The sequence below is a fragment of the Lampetra planeri genome, chromosome 9 (assembly GCF_965212315.1).
Source record: "Lampetra planeri chromosome 9, kcLamPlan1.2.h2, whole genome shotgun sequence".
In the NCBI taxonomy this organism is placed as follows: domain Eukaryota; kingdom Metazoa; phylum Chordata; class Hyperoartia; order Petromyzontiformes; family Petromyzontidae; genus Lampetra; species Lampetra planeri.
Genome location: NC_136115.1, coordinates 12172045 through 12185426, shown reverse-complemented (window position 1 = coordinate 12185426; position 13382 = coordinate 12172045).

Here is a 13382-nt window from a genome sequence, read left to right as displayed (position 1 = left end):
CCACTTACCATCACTTGTGATAGAGACCCCGAGGTACTTCAACTCCTCCACTAACAGTAGCATTCCCCCCTCACCTGGGGAGCACAATCCACCGCCTCCTAGGAGTGAACAATTATCTCAGATTTGGAGGCGCTGATCCTCATCCCAGCTGCTTCACACTCGGCGTCAACCCGTTCAAGTGCACGCTGGAGATCACAGACTGGCGACAAAAAGAGGACAACATCATCTGCAAAAAAACAGTGACGCCACCTCCATGCCTCCGTACTGGATACTCTCCAAAGCTCGGCTACGCCTTTATATCCTGTCCATGAAAATCACAAAATATCCTGTCCATGAAAATATTTATCACAGGAGTCGAGACAAGACGCACCATTGACCGAGTCCAACACCCACAGTGAACAACTTTGATTTAACATCATAGGCATAGGCTTTACCTGGGACGCTGATAAGTATGATCCCTCTGTATTTGGAGCACCCTCTGATCCCCTTTCTTAAAAATGGGGGCCACGACCCCAGTTTGCCAATCTAGAGGTACTGTACCCGCCTTCCATGCAACATTGAAGAGTTGTGTTAACCACGACACTCCCACACTGTCGAGCACTTTCAACAACTCTGGGCGAATCTCGTCCACCCCAGCAGCTTTGCTGCTATGAAGGCTCTTGACCGCCGCAGCGACTTCAGCAGCCATGATGGATCCGACCCCCCAGCTGTTTCCAGGGCTGCCTCCTGAGAGAAGGGTACGTCGACTGGGTTGAGGAGCTCCTCAAAGTGTTCCTTCCAACTCTCGACTACCACCTTAGTTGAGTTCAATGTTATGCTACCCTTACTAAAAACAGCCTGGGCCATGTCCCGTCGACCCCTCCTAAGGCATCGGATGATTTGCCACAACATCTTTAAGGCTGCCAAGTAGTCCCTCTCCTTGGCCTCTCCAAACACTTTCCATACCCGGGGTGTTGCTTTACATCGACTGCTCCTGTTGCCACTCTCTTGGTAAGCTGGTACCTCTCAATCGAGTCGGGAGATCTTTTTTCCGAGCATAGCTTGGAAAACCTCCTTCCTCAACTTGACAAACATTGTCCACTTGGACTCAATGTCCATGACCTCCCCTGGAGTTTAGGAGAGGTTTTCCTGGAGGTGGCAGTGGAAATCTGTCTGCACTGGGTCTTCCGTCAGACGTTCCCAGAAAACCTACACTATTCAGTTGGGCTTTCTACGTCTATCTGGTCAGTGTCCCATGCACCGGATCCAACTTACCACCAGGTGGTGATCAATTGAAAGCTCCGCCCCTCTCTTCACCTGAGTGTCCAGAATATACGGCCTTAGGTCTGATGATACAACTATAATGTCAATCATTGACCTTCGACCCAAGGTATTCTGGAACTAAGTACACTCATGAGCATCCTTGTGTTCAAACATGGTGTTGTTATTGACATTCCTTGACGAGCACATAATTCCAATAACATATCACCATTCAGGTTCAGATCAGGGGGGGCATTCCTTCCAATCAGGCCTCTCGTGTTATCTCCATAGTTGTCCACGTGAGCATTGAAGTCGCCCAGTAAGATTACAGAGTAGGTATGCGGCACTCGAACGAGCACTGCACACACCGTCTCCAAGAAGGCCGGATACTCTGAACTGCTGTTTGGTGCACAAGCACAGACAACAGTCATAGTTGTCTTTTCTGAGACCTGAACTCTCATTGAGGTAACACTCTCATACACTGGGACAAACTCCAACTGAACAGCACCCAGCCGGGGGCTTGTGAGTATCCCCACACCCGCCCAGGGCCTCTGATCAGGGGTTACTCCGGAATAGGAGAGAGAAGTTTGGTTCCAGTGCCAATGCTGTGTGTCGAGGTGGGACCGACGATATCTAGTCGATACCATTCCACCTCCTCCACCAGCTCTGGCTCCTCCCCCCCAGTGACGTGACTTTCCACATCCCAACAGCAAGTGTCCATTGCAAAGGTTCAGTTCGTCCGAGACCATCCCTCTCCCTGCCACACTGGCATCGCAGCCGCCCCTCGTCCTGCGGGTGGTGGGCCCACAGGATGGTGCCACGTAGCCATTTTGGGCTGGGCCTGACCGGGTTATGTGGGTCACCCGGCCATCAGGCGCTTGCCGATGAACGCCACCCCCAAGCCTGGCTCCAAAGGGGTGTCCCGGTATATCGTGTCCGGGCGATGTTCTCTGATTTTTTCAAATTAGAACCACTCATAAGGGGCTTTGTTTTGGACCGTTATTTGTCTGGAACCTCCCCCCAGACCTGTTTGCCAAGGGAGACCCTACTAGGAGGACAAGACTCCAGGCGGCATAGCTCTGAGGGTCATTGGAACACACAAACCCCACCACCACGATGAGGTTACGATCTTTCGGTAAGGAGCAGCATTAGTTTGAGTAAGGAAGCTCTGGTTTCAACCTTTTACAAACAGGAACATGTTTTTACGTGCATTCGCCGGTAAACAAATGGCACCAGCTCACAGGAATCCACAGGCTGTGTTGAACAGGCTGTGTTGAACAGGCTGTGTTCAACAGGCTGTGTTCAACAGGCTGTGTTCAACAGGCTGTGTTCAACAGGCTGTGTTCAACAGGCTGTGTTCAACAGGCTGTGTTCAACAGGCTGTGTTCAACAGGCTGTGTTCAACAGGCTGTGTTCAACAGGCTGTCTCATGCAATATTACTCAAGAAGCAATGATCTGTGGGAGTACTGTTTCTCTTGTCAAGTAATTTTTTTAGCTGCAGTGAGAGCCCATTGTGGTAAATTATGTCTCCGAAAGAGGAAGCTCACAAACTATGCAATTAAATGTTTTTTCACAAATACCCCAGTACAGAATGTGTAATCTTGTACGGAAGATGACGTTTCATGTGTGGATTCTCAGCAGCAAAGCAAGGGCGTTGTCTGGCCACCGGGCACATTTGTATCCATCCAGCCTCACATAATAAAAACATATATATAGCTGTGCTATAATATGAGTAATTAATTACTGTAACCGATCATTGGATTCCTTATTACCATTGTCGAGCACTGGCTCAAAGGCCAAAAATGCCAAGCAGCCTGCAACATAACGACAATAATAATGTTGTAATAGATAAGAGTTAACCCGTTTCTTCAATCCTCAAGCATATATGAACTTGGGAAGTAAACGATGGGAGGGAATTCTAACGTTGATCCATGCAAGGGGAAAGGCAAAAAAATAAGTGTTGCAACCTGCAGTGTGTTGGTTGAACAATGTGCTATTCAACTAAGCTAATGATAAAATAGTGGGGGGGGGGGAGTCTCATCTCTGTTCCCACATGTCCCGCTGGATGGGAGGTGATAGGAAGATATTTGTGACATCATCAGTTGCATCACGCTGGACAGAGATTGAAGGGAGTTTCCCACCACGACTCACCATGTTGGGGCAGTCTCCATTTTTAAAAACGACCAAGCAATTGGGTCCTTTTATCCAAATGTTTTCCTCATTTCTGCATTCTGCACCTTTATTTGTTCATAAATGAGCAATGGTTAACTAACTGCATTAACCACAATACTTGTGGTGAGAATGCAAACAATTTCAGATTGGTGTTTAAACATCTTAACACCTATATTCTTGGTTCTTTCGGTAAAGTCACGTAGAAGGGAAATAATAAAAGAATATTGTTTTATATAAATATTATTTTATTATTTCCCTTCTACGTGACTTTACCGAAAGAACCAAGAATATGAATCCCTGCAGTCACGAAAGCTTTAAATCAAGATCTTAACAGCTGTTTTGTTGCCAGAAAAAAGGGGAAATCCTTATTCTCATATTTTGGTACTGACAAAGGAGGTCCCATGATGTAGCTGCTCACGCCGAGCTCTCATTACTCTGATAGTGCATTGTCTTTGGGCTGTACGCCTTTTGGCGTCCTCTGGTCTAACACCGTTTGAGACTAGGCTCGAAATAAAGCTGTCTCTGGTGTGGACCAATCAGTTTCAAAGACAATGCATATACTATCAGAGTATGTTTTTTCTTTTCATTCTGACCACTAGTATATGTGGTCAATGCAGACACGAATCCTTGTAAAAGGTTTCAGTTTGGTGTTTTAACATCTTAACACCTGTTTTGTTGCCAGACAAAAGGGAAAACCTATTCTCATATTTTGGTACTAGAAAAGAAGGTCCCATGATGAAATGGCTAACCAAGTTAAAGGTTGTCATGCTGGCTATTTAACTATACCAATACATTGTTTCACTGGCTTAAATGTTTGGACTTTGTGCAGGACATTGCTTTCAGCGTTGTCTTGATGACCAACCTGTTGCAAATGTAAGGAATAGGCCAGGTGGCCAACCCTATGTCTGTGTGGGGTGTAGCCTGCCAGAATAGTTTTTACAACTTCACAGGCAGGCCATGTTTAAAAGTATCAGAGCTACTGACAACTGACTTGGTCGGTGTTGCCACACATCAATCTGCTTGGAAGGCCTCGGAACATTCAAATCGGATTTGTGCAAAGGGAAGATTAATTAATTAATAAGGGATGGTTAATAACCGTTGGAAAAGGGTATTGGAAGAGAGAGGAGAACCTTCTAGAAAGGGGGGTACAGTATATATAAGTAGCCCTATAAGTATGGTCTCTATGTGTTTGCACATTATCTGAGAATAAACAATAAAGTTGAGCTATACTTACCTCGTCCGAAGTCCTTTTCACAAGCAAAAACACTGCAATCTTCCAAGTCTACCACCCATTTCCTTTGATGAAGGTGATAATTGGTGTACAAGATTATGGTAACAAAATGACAATTCAAGCAATTAATTCAGGATAAATGAGAAAGCAATTTGAAACCCACTTTATATTCGCAACATTTCATGAAAGCTTACATCTTCCAAATAACATAAGTTTAACGACTTTACTAGTAAAAAGTAGTACAAATGGAAGTTAGATCCAGGAATATAAAATAATTCGCCATAAATACATTTCCAACTCAATTTATCTGATCTTAAGAAACAAACACTATCTGTCCCTGCACCACTCTGTCCAAAGTATCCTCAAGTAATGCCAATGACTGCACAGTTACTGCCTTATGCATTCGAACTCGATGTGACTGTGGACAATTGTAGAAAAATCCTTTCTCACCATCCCGAGACAATATCTGTGAGATCTCATTGACCAACACGTTTTTTAATTATTTTACAACTTTTCAGCGCAGAAGAGGGCCCCATGCATGGAGTGTTCAGGGAGACGCTTCGGATTTCATTTGGTACCAAGCTCTTACGCATGTGTAGTAGCATGGTTGGGCAGTGTACATTTCCCATTCATCCTTACCTGTAGTAGCAGGCATGTGTCAATAGGGGGTGGTATACTGAATGGGTAAGATGAGTCGGTCAGTTGGGCAAATAGGGCTCCCCAGACCCTAAGAGAGGGGTTGGGGGATATTCCAGAGCCCCCTAGAGAGTTCCAGAAGGAAGGCGTGGCTAGGGGCTGAGAGACCCTGGAACGGGTATAAAAGCCGGACCTCTGGACGGGTCCGGCAGTCATCGTCAAGCTGAAAACCTGCTTAGGCTAGGACCCTGGGAACCCCCGGACCCATCGTCCTTCTAAGGGCCGGGACCGAGTGGGTCAGTGGTCGGGACCCCAGGACCTTGGCTGGGTCAGGTCAGCTAGCCTCCCCTAGGACCCCTTAGCCGGAGGCTGAGAGTACGTAGCCCCAGTAATAGGGCACGCTAGCCCAGAGGCTATACCTCCCCAGGAATCGGGTGGAGTGGCCGCTACACCTTTGTGTTAGGGTCGTTACTGTTGTTATTGGAATAAACGTGTTGCCTCTACAAGACGTCTCTACTCTCCGTGAACCCACTACACATGCAAGCCGCTCTTGGACAGACACAGTGGCAGGGTTGGCCATGGGATGTGTGCTTTGAGGATACAAATATTAATGCCTATTCGTTGCTCTCTGCCACATCACTGCCGTGCAACAACTTTGCATGGTTAAGGTGTTTAGCAAACAATTAATTTGATGAATGTATGGGTCTATGTTCTTACAGTTTCCTCTCTGGTGCTTGTACAAAAAAAATCCGACAAGACATCGTTTGAGAAAAAGCAGCAGGTTAAAAACGACTGCAAGGCAATTTCTGTTTACTGTTAATTTATTTAATTTCCCAGCTGATCAACCACTCCTGCATGACTTTTGTGTCGCTGCCAAAAGAGCTTTGCTGCCTCTTAACGCAAGGTAAATGGTACGTAACTAATTCATTTCATTTCAATGGAAATTAGATCTGCTTCAGCATATTGGAAGAGTAGCATGAAATCCAAAAATAAATATGTATAAATCAGAGGTGTGGACTCGAGTCATGCGACTTGGACTCGAGTCAGACTCGAGTCATGATTTTGATGACTTCAGACTCGACTTGGACTTGCCTCATCTTTGACTCGACTTGACTCGGGACTCGAGAGCAAAGACTTGAGACTTACTTGTGACTTGCACAACAATGACTTTGTCCCACCTCAGAGGTGTGGACTCGAGTCATGCGACTTGGACTCGAGTCAGACTCGAGTCATGATTTTGATGACTTCAGACTCGACTTGGACTTGCCTCATCTTTGACTCGACTTGACTCGGGACTCGAGAGCAAAGACTTGAAACTTACTTGTGACTTGCATAACAATGACTTTGTCCCACCTCTGGTATAAATGACAAATACAATACATGAACACAAATGATGGATCTAAGTACAAAAAAACAATTGTGCAAAACGCACAACCTTTACCTGTTGCAACGAAGACACAGCTTCATAAAAACACGGAAGTTTTAAATAATTGGAAGATGAACGTTCAACAATTCAGACATTAATATTGTAATAAAGTCCAACTGCCTCTGCATTGAAACAAATAATATAATGTTCATCTCTTTTCATATCCTTGAGACATTTTATTGGAATATCCATTTTCCCATGGCCGGCAGCCAGTGTACAAAGTGTAGGAATACTGGAAATCGTATCCTATTTGTTAATTGAAATATGCTATTGCATTCATTACGTTTAACTGCTTCACTGTCTAAAATGTATAAAATGTTCAAAACATATTGGATCACTGTCAGTGTGCTTTCTAATTATGAATTAACATCACGGCAATTTGACTCACCTAACACGAGAGATGGAACGCAAAGGGCGGATTTCGCAGCCATTTAATGACGACTGTTCAGGCAACTCGACTGATGCGGAGTGAGACCTGTGCTGTCAAACCAGAGCTGGTCATAAGCACACTACCCAGGTAAGTTTTGAAAGGGCTGATGGTAAGGCCCCACATCCTAGTAGCACTCTCCAAGTCAAGCAGCAACGCCTCCAACTCCTCCTTTGAGTGAGCAGCCATCACCAGATAATCAGCATAAATAACATGGTTGATCAATAAATAGTCATCCCTCAACCGCACCCGGGCATCGATCAGCCTCCCATTGTATCTGTACTAGATGGAGATTCCTCTGATACAATCATGGAAAACTTGTCGATCGACATGGTCGAAAAATATTCAAAATAATGTAGGAACCAGAGGACATCCCTGTCACACCTCCAGCTAAACAGGGAATGTGCATTAAGCCGTGTAAGGTCTCACAAGGCAAGACTTGAAATATATTAAAATAAATGTCTAGAAAAGTTATCAAAGCCAAAATAAATATGTAATGAGCTACAATGATAGGTGCCGCGGAGGCGAGATGTTACTTACCTCGCCTGGAACACAGGAGGTCGTGGGTTCGAACCTGACCCTGACGCCTGTATATTTGGAGTTTACATGTTATCCCCATGGTCGTGTGGATTTTTCTCCACGTCCGGTTTTTCCCTCCACATTTCGGGTATTTGGCTGCTATACATTTCCATGTGATAGTCCACTTCGTTCGGCTTTCATTTGTGGGCAGGTCACTTCTTAAAAATGTATTTCTAGCTCCGTGGACCCTACCTGGTAAAATAAAAAAAGTTTATAGTTTCTAGAGATTTCATGAATAATAATGAGTTCGTTATCTTATCTCGATTCATATAGCACTTTTTCCAAGGCATTTTACAGCAATTATACAATTGTACGTGAGGTTATGGTTTACAATTAATAATTGGGTTATTGTAAGTAGTGGTGTAGTTTTAAAGACAGTAAAACAATAGGGATTGATAAGGAGGGATTGGGATATGCTTGGTCGTAGCTGGGGGGCGACAGAAAGATGGGGGGGGGGCGTACAAGTAATGAGGCAGCATTGCATTGGGAAGACAAAGGGGGTCGGCGAGGGGCAGGAGCCATGAGGGGGATGGGGACTACCACGAGTGAGTTTAGTGGAATATCAACACATTCATCAATAACACTGCCTTAAGAGGAAACAGCTTATAGGTGGCATTTCAGGCAATGGCCCTTCTTCATAGAACATAAGTGAATGGGATACAATTATGTATCTGGTAGGAACCTCCTGGTTACACCAACCCACAGGGAATTATTGTGTCCGTCGTGCAGGGAGGGGCTGGGTGGGGAGGGAGGGGCTGGGTGGGGAGGGTGGGGAGGGGCTGGGTGGGGAGGGTGGGGCTGGGTGGGGAGGGGAGGTTGGGGAGGGGCTGGGTGGGGAGGGTGGGGAGGGGCTGGGTGGGGAGGGTGGGGAGGGGCTGGGTGGGGAAGGTGGGGCTAGGTGGGGGGTGGGAGGCCGGGCATATTTGCGGAATACACCACGCCGCCGTTGACCCTGGCCATTGACCGAGCAACCCAACGTTCCTACCAACTCCCTCCGCAGGAATGTGTTTAAATATAAATGGCAGATTTGTGTCCTATGAAGAGGGGCAATTGACTGAAACATCACCTATTCAATATTTATTCCTTTTACAGCCAAAGTGTTATTGGTAAATGTGTTGAATTTCCATTGAGCTTGTGCACCACAGCCAATGCAGCATCACAAAAAAAGTGTGTTTCATAGATATTCAACTCGTTAACATAAACATATTATGGAGCATTACGGACATACACCAAACACCACTCCTATACCTGCACATACAAAATAAAAAATGTTGTCCATCAGCCTATTGGTTTTCCAGACCAATATTATCAAGCTGAGTTTGTTCAAGCAAGAAAACTCTGGTGTGAGCCTTCTTGTTAACAGTACAATAACTTTTAATTTATTTTAAAATATGTATCCACCAGCTCGCAGGAGTCCAGAGGCTGTGTTCGACAGGCTGCACGATGCAATATTTCTCAACAAGTGATGTTCTATGGAAGTGCTATTTCTCCGACATCAAGTTATTTTATGGAGCCCCAGTGAGAGCCCATTGTGGTAAAATTATGTGTTTCGCAAGAGGAAGCTCACAAACTATGCAATGAAACGTTATTTGATTTTGTTTTAGTATGCAGTTTATTCGGGCAACACAGCACACAAAATGACCTGCTTTTCACAAACGTCCTCGTATTTTTACTCCTGTACAGCAGATGGCGTGCCGTGGCAAAGCTATGCAAGAATGACACTCTTGACCACCCCGTGTGGCAAAATGTCTCTGCGGAAAGCTAAGGGAGTTGTTTAGCCAGAGGGCCATTTTCTTTCTCCAGCCTTATACCTACCTTCAGCATAGTATAAAATATAAAGCTGCGCTATGAGATGGCGTAATTAATTACTTTATCGATAATTGGTTTATTTTTATTTTTAATATAGTTATTGAACACTGGCCCAAAGGCTCACAATGTTCAGCAGTCAGCAACAAACTACACGAATATTGTTGTAATAGATAAGGTTTAAGGGGCCGTTCATAAATGACGTCACGCACCTAGGGGGGGGGGGGTCAGACATTTGTGACGATGTGTGACGAGGAGGGGGGGGGTCAAAATCGTCCAAAATCGCGTGACGTCATTTATGGACGGCCCGTCACCCGTTTCTTGACTCTGCAACGTCATATGAACTTGGGAAAGGAGACGATGGAAGATAATTATAAAGTTGAGCAATTCTAGGGAAGAAGCAGAAATGGAAGTGTTTCAACCTGCAGTGTGAGCGGTTCACCACAGCGTGTCTTATTCGACTATTTGGATAACAAAAAGTCTCAACTCTGTTTCTACATGTGCCACTGCATGGGAGATGATGGACAGAACTTGGTGACGTCATCGGCCGCATCACACTGCACGTAGTTTGCCTACTTGAGGCAGGATGTTGGAGCAGTCTCCACTTTTCAAAGGGACCGACTCTTCGGGCTCTTTTAAAATCAACTGGATGAAGTATAAATTCCGTGGGGATTGTTTTTGGGATCTGCTTCACCAAGCAGCTGGACAGTGAAGTATGGTGAATCGAGTCCAAGATCAGTTTAGCTATCACTCGCCACTGATGTCAGCCGTGTCCAGAAATCGAGCTCAGGTTTCCTGGGTCATAGCACCATGCATAATCCCACTGCAAGTCTGTTCTAAGTATAGGTTACTTTAACTGATAGGAACCACCTGGTTCCACCAGCCCACAGGGGATTATTGTGTCCGTCCGTCCGTCGTGAATCCAAAAAATGGGAGGGGTGGGTGGAGAGGCGAGGGTGGGGAGGGGCTGGGTGGGGCTGGGTGGGGAGAGGCTGGTCACCCCGTGGTGCCCTTATAAAACTCAACGTTTAACCTACTCACGCCGGCTTGTGCCCGCCCTCACAGTCGGCCATATTTTCGGAATGCACCACGCCGCCGTTGACCCTGGCCATTGACCGAGCAACCCGACGTTCCTACCAGCTCCCTCCGCAGGAATGTGTTCACCGCTCGAGCCTCTGCATATTTGTACAGAAAATGCCGACTGTGGGTTTAATGAGATGTTTTTTGGTAATATTGCATGCACTAGTACTTGTGTCTTGATGGTCGTAACACTGCATTGTTTTTTTATAAACTTCATGATTTTTCCCAAAGGTTTGTCTAATTGTAAGTTATTGAGGGCAATTAAACGGTGGTTTCGTTTTTAGCTGTCTGAATTAAATTGCCGTGAAGGGCAGGGTAAGAACAACCTTGTTACTCTCACTTTTATGAATGACAAAAGTTATCTCCAAATTTACTAACTTAGAAAATTATTAAATTTGGATTGTACACAGCGATCATCACCCCGTACTGGCAGACTAATGCCCCAGGTCACTTGTAAATTAGAGTATTCTCTGGTCTCTTGCGTTCTCACCTGGTTAAACCAAATAAACTTGACCTTAGGTATGTACTAATTAAAGATAAAGGTGCAGCCCTGCAATGACTTGTTTATGGGGCATCGCGATAGCGAGATGTTAACTCCCTCGCTTGGTAGGCGGGAGGTCGTAGGTTCGATCCCGACTCTGACGCCTGTATGTGTGGAGTTTGCATGTTCTCCCCGTGGTCGCGCTGATTTTTTTCTGGGTTCTCGGGTTTTCCCCTCCACATTTAGAATCGACGTAAGTTTCGAGTATTTGGTTGCTTCACATTTCCACATGATAAGCAACTTCGTTGAGTTATCATTTGTGGCCAGGTCGTTTCTTTAAAAGAGCTAAAAAGCTCAGTGGGCCTTACCTGGTAAAATATAATACATTTATAAGGAGTTATTTCTTCCAAAAATTAGCAGATGCTGTGGATCTTTTCACAGAACACAGAGAGGACATGATAGACATGCCCACATTTGAGGGTTCCGGTTCCGATGCACCATAAGTATGCCCCATACTTAAAATACCTCACGACCCCAAGCCAAGACATCCCTCCAGCATTATCCTGGGTATATATAGCATCTGGGTGCCATGTATGAAACAGCACCGCCTCAACGTGTGCTAGTGCCGCATCAACTCAAATGATATACAGGCGTCAGTGGTTAGGATCGATTCCACGGCCTGTATACTAGGCAAGAAAGCATCTCGCCACCACTGCGCCTAGCAGCGTCACTCCTTTCACATGATTACAGATATTCCAGGTGTGTTCCGTGTGTGTGTTATGTACTGCGTGTGATTAACGTTGTAGCAGAAACATAGCAGTGGCAGTAAAAAAAAATAACACGTTTTATTTTACGAATCTTTTGCTTTATGTGTACGTTCATTGAAACAGCTATTCATAGCAAAATATTGTGAATGTTACATTCATGTATACGTCTCTTATGCACACCTGCTCTGACATGTGCTGCATATGTGTGTGTACATTATATATCAAGTTTGTTTTCTCTCTCATATACAAAATATTGTTAAGAAATATACCAATTAAAATGTGGATCATTTTATATGAAATAACAGATGCACAAATGAATACATAGCATGCATAGCATTTACTAAATAGGTTTGACAACATCTGCATGTACAGCCCATTTCTCAATCCACAGTTGAATGAGGGCCTCTTCAAGCCCTGCATATGACCATACTTCACCATGTTGGTCAGTGCGGGTTGTTGGTGAAGGCAGAGAGCATGGAGACATAGAAGTACAGTACTGTTATTAACACTTTTCCTGGACTGCCCTCTACTGCCCCCCACCACGTATTTCCACAGCCTATAACAACTTGTTACGCATGGTGATCGCATAACCAACCACTGTACAGGCTCAATGGTACTTCGCTTCTGAGATCTGAACCAGGCTACAGTCTACATCATAGACTACCAGTACACTCACCGAACTTAACAACCAGACTACAGTCTACATTATAAACTGCCAGTACACTCACCCAATTTAACAACCAAGCTACAGTCTACATTATAGATTGCCAGTACACTCACCCAATTTAACAACCAGGCTACATCTTCTTGGTTCTTTCGGTAAAGTCACGTAGAATGGAAATAATAAAATAATAAAAAGATAAATAATACATAATATTATAATGTTTTGAAAAATAATACGTAATATTTATATTTTTATTATTTTATTACTTCCCTTCTACGTGACTTTACCGAAATAACCAAGAAGATGAATCCCTGCAGTCACGAAAGCTTTAAATCGAAATTTAACCAGGCTACAGTCTACATTATAGACTGCCAGTACACTCACCCAGCTTAATAACCAGGCTACAGTCTACATTAGTGGTTTTTGTTTTTGATTATTTTTATTTTATTTTTATTTTACGTGACTTTACCGAAATAACCAAAGCATATGAATGAGAACACGCGTATTGTGGGTGATTTGGTCACAGGCGGGCTGACAACACTGCGTTATAAAAAGCACATTTGTGCCTGTGCTATTTAGGAAACTTTAAATCACGACATCTCGACGTATGTAGCATCCCTGGTGCTTTGCAGCCTCCTCCGCACACATCTACTTGGGTCATCGTTGTCACACACTGTGTGTTCACGACCAAAGGAAAGCAGACCCAAGCCATGCTGAGTCTCTTCTGGAGTGGATCAGCGGGACTCCTTGTGTCTCCGCTTCAATCGCCATGTGGTTAGGGAGATCAGCCCATCTCTCCCTCAACGCTCTCTAATCCTCCAACCCTACACCGCTCCATTGCTAGAGGGAAGCAATGTGATTGATTTTTTTTAA